The sequence below is a fragment of the Electrophorus electricus genome, chromosome 1 (assembly GCF_041902795.1).
Source record: "Electrophorus electricus isolate QZ-2024a chromosome 1, ASM4190279v1, whole genome shotgun sequence".
Lineage (NCBI taxonomy): Eukaryota > Metazoa > Chordata > Actinopteri > Gymnotiformes > Gymnotidae > Electrophorus > Electrophorus electricus.
The window spans coordinates 11,398,901-11,417,201 of record NC_137497.1 but is presented as its reverse complement, the minus strand read 5'-3'; the positions used below and the strand labels follow the sequence as shown (position 1 = coordinate 11,417,201).

At 41.7% G+C, this 18,301-nt stretch overlaps 1 long non-coding RNA gene across 1 annotated transcript; it reads right to left on the bottom strand.

The window, feature by feature from the left end:
* Window positions 1-3,658: 3,658 nt before the first annotated feature.
* Window positions 3,659-5,106, bottom strand: LOC145657063 (uncharacterized). The gene is made up of 4 exons (XR_014122902.1): window positions 4,905-5,106; window positions 4,505-4,618; window positions 3,890-3,987; window positions 3,659-3,761 (listed from the first exon to the last, which is right to left on the bottom strand). It is a non-coding gene; the product is annotated as an uncharacterized LOC145657063 (long non-coding RNA).
* Window positions 5,107-18,301: the final 13,195 nt, after the last annotated feature.

Genomic DNA, 18,301 nt, shown 5'->3' with positions numbered 1-18,301 from the left:
AAGTGGAGGGCGGAGCACATGAAGACAATTACACAACAGATTATGTCGGTCAATTTTATTAAGACGATCTGCAGCCAAAACGTAGCTGTCCATCATTTTTACTGCATCCAATCATACACTATACAGACAATGGAATCACAGTCCCTCCTACACGGACTTGTTTTGCGTTTGCGCTGAGAGTAAATCTCCACTATGTCGGCACGTTGAAACACTTCGGAATTTAAACCACTTTGTAGATCTAACTTACAGATGATTGTAATTTAAATAATAAGCCTCACAATAACCATGTGTGTGTGTGTGTGAACGTCCATGACATGTGCATATGACAAAGAATCTTCTTAATGGCTGAATGTTGGGCATGTGTTTCAAGTATTGTGGAAAGAAAATGTATTTGTTTACCTGTATTTGGTACATCAGAAAACTACATGATGTAGTTTAATAATAATAAAAAAAAATAAACTATGAATACCACCTCCTAGCAGCAAGTACAACCAATTAGTGGTTTTACATTTGATGTGGAATTTTACATTAGATCACATTAGTTAATTCCATTAATACATATTCTACAACGTAAGACAAATATAGGAGTCCTAAATAAACAGATTATTTTGTATAATAAACACAGAACACAACCTAGCAGTAAAAGAATAGCAGTAAATGTGTATTAGCATTGCTGGTTACATAACAATGGATAATTTACATTTTATGTTAAATAAATGCCATGCAGAGGAAATAAAGATACAAGACAACAGTAAGAATAAACAGTCACCATTTTAACGTAAAGTTGCTGCTGTATTCAAATATTAAGTGAGCGATCTATGAGTGAGCTATCGAGGTGTCCTTTATAGCAGTACACAGCCAGATTCCACTGAGAACTTCCAGCCTCACTACAGAGTAATTAATGACCATTTGGACGTCATAAATGTGTATAAGACAAACGGTTCCAACCCAAGTAGACGAGAGGCAGCGTGCATATGCAGTTTATTAACGAGGGAACCACAAACACGAAGGGCAAAATAAGCAGAGGCCTGGAGAAAACACTGCGGCAAGGCATGACATGAACTAGACAAACAACTATTACATGAACTAGCAAATGATAATTACATGAACTAGACAAACAACTATTACATGAACTAGTGAAAGCAAGGGTGACGACAGTACTGGGAGCGTAACCTATAATAACAGAAGGAACCTATAATAACAGAAGAAACCTATAATAACAGAAGGAACCTATAATAACAGAAGGAACCTATAATAACCAGGACAAGTTGGCAATAAACAGACTCAGGTGAACATAGGAACAGGGAGAACCAAAACACGGACCGGAATAAAGGAGCAGACGGGGAGTGGCGAAAACAAAACCAAAGAACAGCAAGAACGCATAGAAAAAGAGACACGACTGGGAAACCACGGAAACCGGGATGCCAGGAGGGGGCCATTCATGACAATGACATAATTACTATTATTATTGGATATGACCTTTTAGCACACAGAACACTGTATATCAGTAGAAAAGAGAAGATAAAAATGGATATAACAAGCCTCTTCTCAGCATATTCCTTTCTTAAACCCAAAATTCCCCACCCAATAAAATCCCACATAATCATACTAATTAAACCAGAACCCCACAATAAAATATGTGGCAGGCCAGATTCAAACACAGTCGCCACTTCATCCTAATGAGCACAAAAAAACCAACAAAAAAATATCCTGCCACAGTCAGTCCTCTCAGTACAAATGTGAATCTCTCCTCTATCTGAGATGGTGTAGTATCTGTAACACATTATCCCTCTATGGGCTAGTTACACTCACTCTGAGCCCATCAGAGATGCAGGACGTTATCCATCTTAAAGGCCCAGTGACACACTCACTCACTCTCTCTGTCTCTCTCTCTGGATGGATGATAGTAAATGATAAAGTAACAGTCTTGACAACTGCAGTATAGGCAAGTTATCTTCTTCCATTTTGGATGTTCTAACTCATCTAATACTCTACTTTGGTACACTAAGTAAAAATAAAGCTTAATTTAGACACTTCTCACAACACACTCATAAGACATTGTTATATACAAAAGAGAGTTATGCAAAGATTATCCGTCTGAAAACCCAAATCACCACTGTACTCTAGTAAATTTATTTTGCTATATAGGAAAACCTTCTCATCACACCCCACAGATGTCTTCACATTTTTCCCTCTAAAAACTTTTAAAGGGGCAGTTACACTAACATGTCACTACTCCATAGATTACCATATCACATTTACAAACCCACATTTACAACACATATTTTCATCTGGGCTACTCCTGTTGTTGATTGGCTTAATAAAAAGTGATTGACAACATAGCTCTTTCCTGATCACCTTTTGCTATTAGAGCTTGATCAGCTTCCATCAGGTCAGAAATTCAGAACACCTGCTGTAGGAATGAAACACACAGTGAGGTGTCCTTTGTCTCCACACCTTTACCTGCTATCTCCATGGCAGCTCCTGTTACTATGGCAAAAATAGAACAGAAAAAAAATAGATATCTTATGTTTTTTCTTTTCAAGATCTAACCCCCCTGGCTAGGCCTGACTCACTAGTCCAATAGATAAACCCTCTGGTTAGTCCTGGTTCACTAGTTCACGCCCTCCCTGTGTTTCACACCTGCTCCTCATTGTGTATCATTAGTGTGCATGTATATAAATCTTGTGTTTGCATAGGTGTTTTGTTGATGTTCCACCCTGGTTAGCCTGCTAACCATGGAGTCATCTTTGTTTTGTTTAAACATAAATGTTCCTTGTGTTCAACAAGACTTGTCCCTGCATTCTGCTTTGCCTCCTCGCGTCACAGGATCTGTTTAACAACAGAGAACATGGCTTACATACTTGTTTCTGTCTTCAGAAAGGTTCAGATTATTTAGTCCTATTCTCAAACCTGAGAGCAGCAGTAACCAATGACCAGGCCTTTAAAGACCTCCATGATGTTTTAAACCACACTTAAAACCCTTACAGTGTCCAACAAGCTCAGATAGGTGTGATGGTCAGGTGTCCACTTACTTCTAGACATACACTGTATGTGTGCAACACCCATCGACCCAGCAGCTAAACACTGCCAAGGGTCTTTTGGGTACATTCAGATTATAATTCATTCCAGTACAGTGAGGAGTTTTGGGTATGCTCATATTATAACGTGTCTTGGTACAGTGAGGTGTTTTGGGTACACTCAGATTATAACGTGTCTCAGTACAGTGAGGTGTTTTGGGTACACTGAGATTATAATGTGTCTCAGTGCAGTGAGGTGTTTTGGGTACACTCAGATTATAACGTGTCTCAGTACAGTGAGGAGTTTTGGGTACACTCAGATTATAACGTGTCTCAGTGCAGTGAGGAGTTTTGGGTACACTCAGATTATAATGTGTCTCAGTGCAGTGAGGTGTTTTGGGTACACTCAGATTATAACGTGTCTCAGTACAGTGAGGAGTTTTGGGTACACTCAGATTTTAACGTGTCTCAGTACAGTGAGGAGTTTTGGGTACACTCAGATTTTAACGTGTCTCAGTACAGCGAGGTGTTTTGGATACACTCAGATTATAACGTGTCTCAGTGCAGTGAGGTGTTTTGGGTACACTCAGATTATAACGTGTCTCAGTGCAGTGAGGTATTTTGGGTACACTCAGATTATAAAGTGTTTGTGTCTTCTAGCTGCCCAACCTTCTGCAGACTCCCCTCAGAATTCATGGACCTCAGAACATTCCTGAGAGAGTCCAGATTCACCTCCACCTTCTGATCAGAACAACAGAATTTTAGCCTTGCCAATACAAACTTAATTAAAACAACAAATAAGGCCAGTGTGGAAAAAACCTAGAGTGAAATCACAAGTCTAGAGTAAGAGATAAACGGGGTTTCTGTACCTCACTGAAAACCGTTTTGACCAGGAAGTGGCAGAGTTCCAGGCCTTCACCATCTTCCCATGAACTGCCTTGTTCTTGCACTCTGTGTGCTGGAGACTCTGGAGGAAACAGAACAGATGCCAAACTGTTTCAGCTCAGAGTGATGAGCCCACAGTGGGGGAGACACCACCACCATCTCAGCAGCCTCAGACCCCAGTCCAAGCATTACACGCCCAAACAGTTCTTACTCAGCCTAACAGGCATTCATTTCACTTATGAATGCATTAAAACACACACGCACACACACACACACACACACACACACACACACACACACATACGACAGCAGAGTGAATTAATTAGATTACACAGATTATTCATGTTGGCACAGTGTCATCCTACTAAACCCAGATTAAATTATTGTGATTTAAAGTGTCCTGAGTCATTGCCACATCCAACCCCCCTGATCCTGTTAACCACCCACTTCATAAGACCAGGAACACCTGGATCAGGTGTGTGAGATAAAGGCTGAAAAATGGGAGAGTTCAGCTCTACCTGCTGGAGCTGGTCTTAAACTGTACTCTAACTGTGTGAGATGCATTTGATCTGGAATCTACCTGTGGGACTGGACTCTACCTGTTGGAGCTGGTCTGCTGTTGTCTGGCAGAGTTCAGTCCACTGGGCTGTAGTCATCAGCTACTTCACCTCTTTAGGCTGCAGAGCTCTCTGAACTATTACACATGCCTGGCCCTGCAACAGCCAATCGAAGCAATCCAGAGTGTTATATAGCCAATCAAATAGATCTAGCAGGTTAAACCAATCAAAACACCAATAAGGCCTTGAAAACGCTTACGCAAACCTGAAAGGATGAAGATGTTCATTTTTACAACCAAAACTGACAGCACTGGTACCTATAAACCTTTATTACAGGAAATGAACAACCAATAAGAAAAAAAAACAAGTGAAGACATCAATACCTCTGTTGCTAATGTAGCCAGCAGGGCTCGATTAGATGGAGAGTCTGAGGGGGATTTACCTGCTGATGTTCCCTCACTGCCCCGGTGATGTTCTCTACTGCAATGTCCACCAGATTCACACACAGAACCTTTAAAACACATCAAGTCAACACACCTTAGTGATGTTCTCTACTGCAATGTCCACCAGATTCACACACAGAACCTTTAAAACACATCAAGTCAACACACCTTAGTGATGTTCTCTACTGCAATGTCCACCAGATTCACACACAGAACCTTTAAAACACATCAAGTCAACACACCTTAGTGATGTTCTCTACTGCAATGTCCAGCAGATTAACACACAGAACCTTTAAAACACATCAAGCCAACACACCTTAGTGATGTTCTCTACTGCAGTGTCCACCAGATTCACACACACAACCTTTAAAACACATCAAGCCAACACACCTTAGTGATGTTCTCTACTGCAGTGTCCACCAGATTCACACACACAACCTTTAAAACACATCAGTTCAACAGCACTGTTCAGCACTGGCTAAGGTGGCTGACCCACTGCTTGTGTTATGTAGAGCATTAACCCTGCTGTGTAACATTATTCTACAAGCTCCATCACCAGCAGAAACATGTGGAGAATGTGGGTGTTATAATTATACTACAGTAACTCAACAATGAGACCAGAATAGATTAAATTCTGTAGTGATTCTGTAGCTACTGAATTGTTGTCTTGGTGTTGTGTGTGTGTGTGTGTGTGTGTGTCCCACAGTCTGACGTACCTGAACATGTCTGCAGCTCTAAGCAGGAAGTCCTGCTCCTGCTGCACGACCTCTGAACTCATGACCTTTTCTATCACGGTCAGGAGAAGCTCCACCAGACACAGCATCAGACCACTGGAGCCCTGCTTAGACAGGAGCACCTGCAGCAGGTCCAGGATCTACACACACACACACACACAACCCCCCGCCCCCGCCACACATGCAGACACACAAGCGGTGTGTGAGTACTATACAACAGATTCATACACACACAGTGTGTGGGTGTGTAACACTACATTGTGTGCTGCATCCGTTTTCTTCACCACACCCCTCAACACTTTAACCAGATAGAGTGCAGCACTAAGAGAAAGAGAGATACACACACACACACACACACACACACGCACACACATACATGCATGTACACACACACACAGACACACACATACATGCCCACTCATACACACACACACACACAAACACACACACACATACACACACACACACACACACACACACACACACACACACACACACACACACTCACACACACACACACAGTTAGCTCTAGAGAAGAGATGAGTCCTCCAAGTCTGCCGCTGTCCTGGCGTGTGGGAGCGACCAACTTTAATCCTGAAGTCCTTCACGAGCATCCTCTCCCTCCGCACACGCTCCTTCTCCTCCTGACTGCCCTGACGCTTCCTCTTCTGCTCACTGAACAGAGTCACAAGATGCTTGTCCAGCTTCATCATGGCCTCATTGTCCACCTTCTCTTCCTCACCGCCATCACTGTTTCACTGGTCTTAAATCCACAGACCTGCTGTGGCTTTTATTTTGTAATTTTACTCTACAGCAGGTGTGTTGGTGTGTTCCAGGGCAGTGGGTCCCCAAAAGCAGGTTTCAGAATCTCATGTGTGTTAAGACTATTTGTACAGGATTAGTTTGACATGGGAAGTGCAGTAATGTAATTGTTTCCCACGTTTCTCAGTGATTTTCCTTCCGCCATATCAGTCATTTTTACCTATTGGAGACTCCAAGGTCATTAAATATTTTTGCACCCTTTTCCTACTATAAAATATAGTTTTGTTTGTTTGTAATCCTGGGCGAATTGCCAGGGATTCAATATCAGAATTTTGGTGCGGAAGTGCTCGGAGAGGGAATATGACTTCCAGATGTTGGAGGTTTTGAGTAAATTCCCCTACACTTACGTTACGGTTAGTCCCTCCCAACTTCCATGATCCGTGTTTTCCCGGTCTTGTGTGTTTTATTTCCATTCCGTAGTTTTGTTTTCTCCGCCCCTCATTTGATTTTCCACATCTGTCCCTCGTTTCTTTCCTGGTTAAATTCATGTGTTTAAACCCTGTCTGATGGCCTGTGTTTTGTTGTTCATTGTTAGATTTGTTGCGTATGAATACACGTATGTAAGTTTGTACTCGTATTTCCTTCGTATTTCCTAGCCTTTGTTATAGCCTGCTTCCCCTGTTTGCCTTCGTGTGTTTTGTTAGTTTGATCATGTCTCCCCGTGCTCTCCGTGTTGGTAAACTGACCCTGGACTATCCTAACGACTACGACTCTGGATTTGCCCCTAATAAATCTCGCTCTTTTACGCACGTGTCCGCCTCCTTACCGCTCACAGTTACAACGTATGTGACCCAAGTCATTATTACTGTAAGCGTTTTTTTTTTTTTAATCCAAAAGTTCTTTACAGAAGAAGGGTGAAAAATATTTTGTGGACAAAACAGGTTTTCTTAGGTCATTAGAATTTCATCATTGATTGCATGGATATGACGGATAAAATGAATAACATTCTAAATAATAAATATTTGATATTGCTATAATAAAAGTTGATATTTATTGAGAATATGAATCACAACCATCTAAACATATAACAAAGTAGCATTAACTAAATGTCATAAAGTATAATTCAGCTAAACCAGGAACTTTATAAGATGATATGAAACACATTTCTGAAACATTTTCCTGTTTCCTTGAGTCTTCAGTAGTTTTTTTTATATACTATAAACATCTGTATGTTTGTAATCCTGGGCAAATTGCCAGGGTTTAAATATAGAATGTTGGTGTGGAAACACTCGAGATGGAAAATGGCAGTAGTGACTGTGTGTTTGGACGTAATCTAAAGTCCTGGAGTCTGAGCTGCTCTGATAACAGATACACTGTCTGGCACAATGTGGTGGAAATTCACTGAAACGGGGAGTCAGATGTGGATAATAAGTAAAAAAGGTTTTAATAGAAAAGAAAGATTCCACAGAGTGGAGGGCTCACTACCAAGAGAAACCCCGAGTCATACAGAGCGTTGCTTAATATACAATTCTAACTGTATGCTTTGACCAATCACGGACTTCCTGCCTCTTGTTGCTATGGCTCATACACCAATCAGCTTTAAGCGTTGCTCATCTCTTTCAGGCCAGCTGGTAACAATCTACTTGGGTGTCGTTTCTTCTTTGCAGGCAATAAAACAAGAGTGACATTTCCTGCTTATCTGATCTATTGTCACACTCCCTTAACGTTCTTTGCTTACATAAGCATTCTTCCTAGGGAACACGATACTGCTGAATGTATGTGAATCACTGAAGCACATAGTATTTCCTTTACACACAATAAGAAGAGAACTGCCATCTCTGCCCCCTCCAGCTCCAACAGAGTAGGAGTGTGTCTGGACTGGTCCGCCAGCACTCTGTCCTTCTACAGCGTCTCCTCTCACACACACACACTCACACACATTCCACTCCAGATTCAGTGAGCCCCTATATGCAGGGTTTATGGTTTATCCTGACACCAAAGTGTGTGTGTGAGACAGATTAGCCTCCTTTGTCCCAGAGGAACACCTGAAATACGCACTGCTCTACACACACATGGCCTTACACACACACACACACACACACACACACACACACACACACACACACACACACACACACACACACACAAAATAAATGATGCTCCAATAAAGGACTGAGCTCAGTTGATTTCTGTACATATGACATAAATACTGTTCTACAAGTTACACATGCTGTGGAATCATAACCTCACTGTGTTAAACTCTGTACAAATCTACACATTAAAGGTGGAAATCTTTGGAAACTGAAAGGTTTTTCATTCTGTTTTCTGAGTGTTGGAGTGACACAGATACAGATGTTGTACACAGTATGAGTGTAATGTCTTGTGATGGTTACCCTCCACCACAGTGTGTTCATGACCTGTGTGTTTGAGATGCACATATGCTGTGTGTATATATATTTATATATGTGTATGTAAATTAACACACAGGAATTGTTTGGTTAAACTTTACTGATGATGTGATTTAATGAGTGATGGTTAACATGGAAATAGTGTTATTTAGTGAAGACCTGCAGGGAAAGATAATTTTATTGTAAGTATTTGAGATTAAATATTGTTCTTATGTTTCTACAGTTTAGGTATAATGTTTATCTGGCTAGAATTTTTTTTTAGATTTTAGCTAAGTAAAATGAGTAAAAAGTAAGTAAAAAAAAAAGTAAAAAGAGAAAAATGAACTTACCTGTGATTATTTTTGTGGGGAGGCTTCCGTGTTGTTTTGGGAAATATTTTTCATTCTGTTTTCTGTGTGTTGGAGTGATACAGATACAGATGTTGTACACAGCACAACATTACACAGAGTGTAATGTCTTGTGATAGTTACCCTCCACCACAGTGTGTTCATATGGACTCTGTGTTTCAGAGCACATATGCTGTGTGTGTGTGTGTGTGTGTGTGTGTGTGTGTGTGTATGTATATATATATATATATATATATATATATATATATATATATATATATATATATATATATATATATTATTTATTTATTTATTTATGTACATTGTTTGATCAAACTTTGTTGATGAAGTGATTTATTGAGGGATGGTTAACATGAAAATAGTGTTATTTAGTGAGGACCTGCAGGGGAAGAAAAAGTATTTGTGATTAAATATTGTTCTTATAATATGTTTCTGTTTAAGTTGAATGTTTCTCTGGTGAGGAATATTTTTACTAAGTATATTTTAACTAAGTAGGTAAAACAAAAGTAGATTAAGAGAGAAATGAACTTGCCTGTTATTTTTGTGTAGAAGCTTCCATTTTGTTTTGGAGGGACAAGAAACCATAGCCTGTGTTGAAGGGGACTTTTATGATGAACTTTCCTGCCCAAAGACAGGCATTTATGTCACACAATTTCCTGTTTTTCCTTATACAAGTTTCTAAGGGAAAATTCAATAGAGTGGTGTTTTGAAGTTGATTGATGTTGGAGAATTTATGATTACAAGTTCAAGGAAATAAATCAAGCAAATACTAAATTTTCCTTAATTTTTTTTTTTGGATGTTTTTGATGGGATATAGTTTTTCTGTTTCCCTGGAGCACTGTAAGCCAATAAAAACATTTTCTTTTGTATCCACTTGGAGTGTAGCCATGCACCTTTACCACTGGACCATTACAATGATATTTCCATAAGTACAGGATTATTGGTTAAAAATACTCCACAAATAAATGAGTCTTCAGTCTGCATTTGAAGACAGCAAGAGACAGTGTTAGTTCATCCCTCCATCTGGGAGACAGGTCAGAGAAGAGTCTTGACGCTTGTCTTCCATGACACTTGAAGGGAGGTGTATTTGAGGTTGGGACTGGGCTGACCAGTGTCATCATGTAGGGAGGAGCTGCTTCATTCTTGGGTTTTTAAGTGACCATCAGGGTTTTTACATCTGATGTGAGCAGCTACTGGAAGCCATTGAAGGGAACACAGCAGTGGTGTAACACAGGTGAACTTCAGACAACAGGAGCCAACAGGAGCAGGTGGAGCCAGTGTTGACTTGTACAGGCTGTGGCCTGGCTAATCCTGAAGGATTCAGTTCTACAGCATGTAGAAATGATTAGAAAACCCACACTCACAGACACACACACACACACACACACACACACACACACACACACACACACACACACACTCTTCTGCCCACACTCTGTTTGTGTAGTAAACAATCTTTTATCACACATAGTCTCTTACTGCAGCTCCCAGCTTCCTTTACCCAGAATTGCCACTGAAATTAGAGACAACTGTAACAGGATTATAGAAGCAGAGAACTGCAAACATGTGCCAGCAGAATATTACTGTCCATTGCAGTATCAGGAGTCATTTCAGTATCAGGAGAATTTTCAGTTTTGGTTGTGACTTATACTGATGGCTAATGGAGAGGGCAGGAAGCGTTTAAGGCTTTAAAAGGTCATAAGGGTGTAAAGGTCACACCTACAGTGTCTGCAAAGAGGTTCAGTTCAGTTCCACAAATAGATGTTTGCTACATGTCCATGAGCATCACGTCCCCAACACAGTGCTTCTCTATGACAGTTTGTTGTCCTGGTCTGACCTCTTCTAGTACAGAAGGCCTGTAAACACTGCGGGGTCTCCTGCCCTGATGTGCAGGGTCTGAGGACACATGCTGCTCTGCCGGGGTTTTTCCAACACCAAGCATTAACAAAAGATCCTGACTTTCTCTGATTCTATGCGTCAGCAAGGAAAAAGGTTTAAAGAATGCCGCTAACAGAGAGAGCCTGTCAGTAGCACGAGGCTCACTGTGTCCTTTCTTTTCCTACAGTTTTGTCTGAGTTCCTCCTGGCATCTCTGACGCTGCTGTTTCACGTGTTTCTGTAGAGTGACTGTATCAAAGGCTCTAGTTAATAGTGAAGAGAACTACGGTAACTACGGCTGGTGGAGAATGTAACAGCATTATGAAGTCGAGGTGGGTCATATGTGTGATGTGCATGTACTAAATAACCAAAGGTAAGGAAGGAAAAAATCAAACCATCAGAAGCCAAAACCAGTTTCAGTTTAAATAGAACTGATAACAGTTAACGGAAAAATGGTAACAATTCATCAGAAGCCAAAATCAGTTCATTTTTTGGTTTTGTTTGTTCTGTTTGCTACTTTTTTCTTTTGTGTGTTTTGTGCTTTGAGGTGGATTTGTTTGACTATTACAAGCTGAGATCACATACATTACACTAGTGGTTATTGCATTGGCTGTCTCTCCTCTTCTAAAGTTTGACTATTATAATCGGCGATCACTTACACTACAGTAGTGGTTACTGCTTTGGCTGTTAACAGAGGGTCAGGGGGCATCTGCATGTCCCTACACAGTTTGAATTCATTAAGATTTTATTTATAAAACTTTACATTTTCCAGCCTATTCTGTTTGGCTATTTCTTTGATATTTTTAATTTTGTGTGTGTGTGTGTGTGTGTGTGTGTGTGTGTGTGTGTGTGTGTGTGTGTGTGTGTGTGTGTATATATATATATATATATATACACACACACACACACACACACACACACACACACACACACTATATTGCCCAAACAATTTGTTTACCCATCCAAATTGTTGAATTCAGGTGTTCCAATCACTTGCATGGCCACAGAGGTGTATAAAGCCAAGCACCCAGGCATGCAGACTGCTTCTACTAACATTTGTGAAGGAATGGGTCACTGCTCAATGCTGCAGAGCTTCACACCCTCTACCCCACGTCTGGCATTAGATAAGTTCATATTTGGCATTAGACAAGTTCATACTCTATTGGCAATACCTGTCAGGGACTAGACATGCTGTGTGTGTGTACTTGCATATCTGTGTCAGCAATGAGGTGAATCTTAAAGTAGCTGAATTCTCCCATTCATTAGAAAGGGTGTCCACAAACTTTCTGGACATATAGTGTAGTATCATCGAGCCACTGCTACGCTTCACAGTTAGTAAGGTGTTCTTCCATGAAATGTGGTTTCTCTTTCTCCAAGTATATCTATGTAATCTTATAATTATTGGAGTAATGTGTCAGGATCTTAAATTAACACTAACCATGATTAAAGGTGACCCCTTTCTTCTCCTTCTTACTCTTCTTCAGCTTTTCTTTCTTCACTTTATTCTTTTATTCTTTTTCTTCTCAAATGAGGAATCACTGATTACAGAATCAAATGAGGACTGAAGCATCAGATGAGCAACGATCTGTGGTGATGCTTTGGTCTTCCTTTTCACTTCATCCTCCTCATTCATTTACATTTGCATCTCTGGTAAAACTAGTCACAACGGGTCAATAACTGTAGATGGAAAAATCAAATGCTACTATAATGCGTGTGCTGATATACAGTAGTATGGTATAGACACACGGTGATATTAAACACATCATGTATGGTGATGTTATCATAGACACTTCAAAACACCGTCAATGCATTTGAATAAAACACGCAGTAGGAATAAACGCAGCTGTACAGGACATTCCTGCTCTGCTAAGTGAGGTTTCTGACACCCTCTCATATGACACTTTATTCAGTACCTCTGATTTTTATACGATTATTCCAAAAACATCAGAAATAGAAGCCTACCATTGAAATGACAAGTCCTGTCTACCTGCTAATTAACATGCATATGCAAAAATAGTGTTGTGAAACTATCAAGATTACAACATACAAAATGCCCCAAAAAATGGACTTGCAGGCCAAATTAAAAACTGCTGACTATGTATTAAACAGAAATACATGAAATGAATTGTTAACTGACTTAGAATTACTGCTGCTGGTTTTGTTTAGGTAATATAAGAAAAATCAGATTGCTGAATTAAATATTACTGATTCTAAAAACTAAATAAAAAAAAGTTGGTGTTGACAGAACACCTGCTTATTTTAAATCAGATGTACCTCTGATTCTTGGCAAAACCCTAATCAAAGAACGCTGGCGAATATGTTTAAAAATGAAACATATTAATGACTAATCTTTATTTTCAGCATCCCTTATTTAACTGTTAACTGTTTGATCAGAAAGTCCCTTTCTTCCTCTAGATCTTTAATCTTTTCCTGCTGTGATGGTACTTCAGCTTCAGTAACTCCACCTCAGATTTGGCTTTAGCTGGACTAATCTGACCTGTAGGGCACTGTGGATCACCTGAGGAAAAAAAACGCTGGCCGGTGAGGAAGATCAAACCGATTGGCTAGAAGCAAGTGGGAATTTCTATAAATTTAGATAAATATTTAATATCATTTCATTATATTAACAGTGCATGATACAAAATACAAACCACATGAGTATAAATGAGAGAATGAATGTGTGTGTGTGTGCGTGTGTGTGTGTGTGTGTGTGTGCTCAGCCATGCCTGTGTGTGTGTTTGTTCTTACAGTAAAGCTGTAAGCTCCTCCAATGAGAACGGCCTTGAAGGACAGAACAATGCTGAGGGCAGAGGAGTCCCCCCCCTCCATCCCTCTGCCCCCCCCCCGCCTCATCCCTCTGTGTCCCCCCCATCCCTCTGTCCCCCCATCCCTCTGCCCCCCCCATCCCTCTGTCCCTCCGTGCAGCCCACCCCCCCCACACACACTCTTTCCTTTTACTTCCTCTCCTGTTGTGGTTTACACATCCACTCTGGCCAAGAACAATCAACCCATGAGCCCACAGTGCACAGCTGAGGAAGTCAATAACAATGTCTGAAGGATGTACGGTGAAGGAGAGCCACCGTGAGCATCCTGGTGCACGCGCACCGCTATGTTTGACCGCAGCGAAACGCAGCATTTCTCAGTCACGTTCCTGGCCATCTCGCTGTTCCTGGGAGAAAATTTAGAAGTGTTCGGAATAGCTTGTGATTTACAGATGTGTGTTACCTTGGATAGTTTTAGCACTACAGCTCCTTTTTAGACAGATTCCACTTTCCAGTGTTTTTTTCCACGGGCATCGGAAGCAGCCGGCATTAGAGAGGGCGGCGACGCATGCACCCTGACCCCTGCGGTCTGATGTCTGCTCCCGAGGGGAGGCCCTGGAGCTGCTCTGTAAGAACAGCTGGAGGAGCTTGTGTCCAACACTGGACGTTTACAGGCAGAGCCTGCGTCCTGCTGAGAGGGGACAGGCTGCCACTGCTGTGACGGAGCAGAGCATCTCAGCCAGCACGTCCACAGCCCGGGCCTGACCTGGTCAATGTTCCTGGCAACGGGCCCATGAACGTTCACAGCCCTAAGCTGATATCCACATGGCCTATGAGCTCTGGACACATTTCCCTCATGGTGATGTATGTATTCTGTACAAAAGAAAAATGGCCTTCGAGTGGGTTCACGCTCTGGTTTGTCTAAACAGTCATGTCTTACAATAAAGCTGATTTTCAAAATGGCTAAGTTGCTGTATATTTTAATGCCAAACCCAATAATCCCTTCAAATCCATTTTACCCTCTAAATTTAATATACTTTATTTACTCTTTAGTTTCTTAAAACCCAAGCACCCATTTGTTTTGTAGTGGAACTTGCAAGAGTTTCCAAGAAAATATTACATTTTGGGAAGGTTTAAATATTAGAAGTTTTGGATTTTGAGCCTGTTTAATCAGTGAGGAAAACATGGCACTGCTTAAAGAACATCAAAGTTTGTACAAAATGCTAAAATGAAAAGCAAACCCAAAGAAAGTGTGTAACTTGTTCAGGCTGTGCGTGGCCTGGTTTACATGTGAACTATCCCTGCCGAGTAACCGGAGGAGACTGCAGGTCCAGGCAAACGATGCTCCCTGGCTGCTCTGTCTCTCTCACTTTCTGACAGACATTTACAACCCTGCTATAGCACCCTCATAAACACAGCACAGACAACACAGCAGCCTGCTGCATACTGTGTGTGTGTGTGGGGGGTGGGGGGTGGATGTGTGTATGTCTATTCATACATGAAAAATGACTTGTAAATGCTTTTAACTAAAGCTGTTTGGACGTTCCATGCATCTCTCTCACTAAGCACCCAGAGACAGCAGTCACTGTCACGTAATACAGATGAATGTCAAGGGTTCAGAAACCATGAAATATCCTGAGTGCTCTTCACTGATCCTATGAGCCCAGTTCACCAGCTCAAACAGCTACATGAGAGAAGGAAGGTTATTATTCCACAGATCAGAATAGACCTTCATGGTTTGGCTGCAGGGTACAACAGCGCCGTGTTCCCTCAAAAGGCGTAAACATGCCTGGAAGCAGAAGGGGTGTGAATACATGACAGGAGGAGAGTAAGCGAGGCTGAGTGTCATGTGGTTAGGCTGCAGACACGAAGATGGAGTCAGTCAGTCAGTCATTCTCTCTCTCTCTCTCTCTCTCTCTCTCTCTCTCTCTCTCTCTCTCTCTCCACAAAGTGGTGAGTTCTGCTTGGGGAGACTCTCCAGTTTACAACTTCCTTCTGATGCAGTCCTCCAGCCTGCTGCTCATCTCTGCTGAATGATGTTTAATTATAGTTCATTAAGTGTGGGCAAGTCAATCCATCACAAATAATAGAAGAATTACCAAAATACCAAGATGGTGGCACGGTAGCACTCAGCGGCTACTCCAGGTCTGATAAATGGTGCTATTGTGTTACTATTTGTCGTCTCTACAACACATTTTCCAACTATTTAAATCACAAATACATGGGAACAACCAACCTCCATGTATACCACTGCCAGAGCCTGCTACACTTAAGACACCATGCACAAACCTACCTGGAAGGCAGTGTGCTTCAGACACTCTGAGAGCTCGGGTTGCTATGGGAACCAGGCCTGCAGACCACGGCGTCGCCTGAGTCCGAATGCCGGAGGAGGAAACAGAAGCAGGGGAAGCGAGCTGGGGTCTGTGCTAGGCTAAAGGCTAATCCTAACAGACCAGCTCTACCATCTCTCTTCATCTCAAATGTCTGCTCCTTGGATAATAAACTGGACTGCATCAAACTCCAGCAGACTACAAAGCGAGAGTTCAGAGACTGCTGTGTTTTAGTCTTTACTGAAACGTGGCTCAGCGACAGTATTCCAGGCGCCGCCATTCACATGGCGGGATTAGTCTCAATCTGTGCCGATAGAGGCAATGCACTTTAGTTCAGCATTCAACACCATCATTCCTCAGCATCTGATTGGAAAGCTGAGCTTACTGGGCTTGAACACCTCCTTCTGCAACTGGATCCCGGAATTCTTGACTGGTAGGCCTCAGTTAGTCCAGTTCAGGAGCAGCACTTCCAACACCACCACATTGAATACTGGTGCTCCTCAAAGCAGCGTACTCAGCCCTCTGTTCTTTACACTGCTGACTCATGACTGTGCAGCAATGCACAGTTCGAATTGCATCATCAGGTTTGCTGATGACACAATCGTGGTAGGTGTCATCAGCAAGGACGACAAGTCAGCATACAGAGAGGAGGTGCGAGAACTGGTGAGCTGGTGCAAGGTCAACAACCTGTATCTGAATGTTGACAAAACAAAAGAGATGGTTAATGACTTCAGGAGAGCATGGAGAGATCATTCCCCACTAACCATCAAAGGCTCCTCAGTGGAGATCATCAAGAACACCAAGTTCCTTGGTGTTCACTTAGCGTCCTCACCTGGACCCTGAACACCAGTTCCATTACCACGAGAGCCCAGCAATGTCTTTACTTCCTTCAGAAACTGAGGAAAGCCCATCTCTCATCACCCATCCTCACTACCTTCTATAGAGATAGTATAGAGAGCATCCTAAGCAGCTGCATCACTATCTGGTTTGGGAACTACACCGTCTTTGACTGCAAGAGAGTAGTGAAAACAACTGAGAAGTCCATTGGGGTCTCTCTTCTCACAGTCATCTACACAACACACTGCATCCACAAAGCCACCAGCATTGTGGGAGACCCCACACACCCCTCACACAAACTGTTTTGCCATCTGGAAAAAGGTAGTGCAGCATCCGGTCCCTCACCTCCAGACTGTGCAACAGCTTCTTCCCAGAAGCCATCAGACTCCTGAACTCTGGCTAACTCCAATTCCAATTCAAATTCCAAAAATGGACACTTCTATACACACACATACACACACACATACATACATACATATCCATACACACATACATTCTTTTTGTATTGGACTAGTGCTGAAGTCAAACTTCACACACATATAATATGCACTCATTTTGCAGTCTTGCACATTATACTACTTGCAGCTGGAGTACTGTGCTAAACCAGCACTGTACTCTGAACTGTTCTGGCTGCTACCGGTGACTACTATGTTCAGTATTGCATGTCACTGACTCCTAAGCACAACCCACCAGTACTACTCGTCAAAATAAATGCACTGCCTGTTCATTTTGTATTGTGTATTGGTCCTGCCCTGTATTTATTTATTGTATGACATTATTGCACTGTGTTGTATTGTTTGCACTCATGTAGTGTGTTGTCTGTTGCACTTGTTGTTTTGTGTTGCACCATGGTCCTGGAGGAACATTGTTTTGATTTTGCTGTGTACTTGTATATAGCTGAAATGACAGTAAAGCCTTTTGAACCTTTGAACCTTGAACACACTCACAAACGCCCAGCATTCAGCCATTAAGAAGATTCTTTATTTGTCATGTGCACAACATGTCATGGACGTTCACACACTTACATGCTTATTGTGAGGCTGATTATCTGTCTAAATTATAATCATCTGTAAATTAGATCTACAAACAAAGCGGTATGTAAAGTTCCGAAATGTTTCAACGTGCCGACATAGTGGAGATTTACTCTCAGCGCAGCCGCAAAACAAGTCCGTGTAGGAGGGACTGTGACTCCATTGGCTATATAGACTGTGTGTCAGTGATTGGCTGCAGAAAAATGATGGACAGCAAACTTTGGCCGCTGAATGTCCCTTAATAAATATGTTATAAGAAATCGGTTGTGTAATTAGCTTCAGTTGAAAATGATTGACATGTGCTCCGC